The following is a 1,309-nucleotide window of genomic DNA, read 5'->3' on the forward strand; positions in this document are numbered from 1 at the left end:
AAAACAAATAACCAGAGCTAGAGTCTCATGGATTTTTTTCTTGCCAGTCCTGGGGCTTGAACTCATGGCCTGAGTACTGTCCCTGAGCTTCTTTTGCTCAAGGCTAGCACTCCACCACTTGAGCCACAATGCCATTTCTAGTTTTTCTGTTTATGTGGTACTGAGGAATCGAACCCAGGACCTCATGCATGCTAGGCAAGCACTCTGCCACTAAAGCCACATTCCCACTCCCATCCTGGATTTTTTTTCACTAGGTTGACCTCAAATCTCTATTCATATCTCAGCCTTTTGACCAGGTAAGAATTATAGGTATGAATCACTGGCACCTGGCTTATTAATCATGCTTTTACAAACAAGGAATAATCAGTTGGAAAAAAAAACTTTAAAAATACAATATTTTTTTTTTTTTTGGCAGTTAATTGGAGAGTCTCGTGGACTTTCCTGCCTAGGCTTGCTTTGAACCACAATCCTTAGATCTCAGTCTCATGAGAAGGAAAGCCAGTGCTGGGAGCCTGCAACCATTATATGAGTTTGTACAGGAGGCCCTGAAACCCATGGACAGCGAGGACGCTACATGGAGGTTCCTGGTGCTGCTGGTAGATGACCTCAGTGTGCTGCTGAGCTTGGGTTTGGGAGTGGTGGCTGTGCTGGACTTTGTCCACTACTGCAGAGAGTTTACAGGGAAACATGGTGGCCCTTTTGCACGACAGTGTAGATGATGAGGATGAGGAGAATAACCTCCTGCTGAATGGCCTAAGTTTTCGAAGCCACCTGATCCTGCAGGCTGAAGGCCTGGCCACTGGCTTCTGAAAGGATGTGCATGGGCAGCTGAAGACCCTTTGGAGGAAGCACACAGGCCAGTGGGATTGGAGCCTTGTTTATCAGTATAAGATACAGGAGACGAACGTGTCCTTTTTTGCCAAAGGGATGTCTCCTGCTGTTCTGTGACTTCATTTAGGGGGCAGCTAAAGCTAACTTGGACCATTTTTTAGATGTGAAAAACGAAGCAGTTTCACAGGAATAGTCTTTCATGTTGGACTGGTTGCTCTACTATGAACAGAAACTGTTGAATGGCTCTATGATGGTATATATACCTTTATTTGGAGTTCTGTTCTGAAAACAGAGAGAGGAACCTGGCCCTGCAGGCTCACACCTGTAAATTTTAGCTACTCAGGAGGCTGAGAACTGAGGATTGCAGTTCAAAGCCAGCCTGGGCAGGAAAATCTGTGAGACTCTTATTTCCAATTAACCTCCAAACAGCTGGTAGTAGTGTGGCTCAAGTGGTAGAAGGCTTGCCTTGAGCTAAGGG

At 45.7% G+C, this 1,309-nt stretch overlaps 1 pseudogene; it reads left to right on the top strand.

Annotated features, from left to right (window-relative positions):
* Nucleotides 1-485: 485 nt before the first annotated feature.
* On the top strand, nt 486-1,000 carry LOC122111731 (annotated as a pseudogene).
* Nucleotides 1,001-1,309: the final 309 nt, after the last annotated feature.

The sequence above is a fragment of the Dipodomys spectabilis genome, unplaced genomic scaffold, assembly GCF_019054845.1.
Source record: "Dipodomys spectabilis isolate Male_0828 unplaced genomic scaffold, ASM1905484v1 ptg000087l, whole genome shotgun sequence".
Lineage (NCBI taxonomy): Eukaryota > Metazoa > Chordata > Mammalia > Rodentia > Heteromyidae > Dipodomys > Dipodomys spectabilis.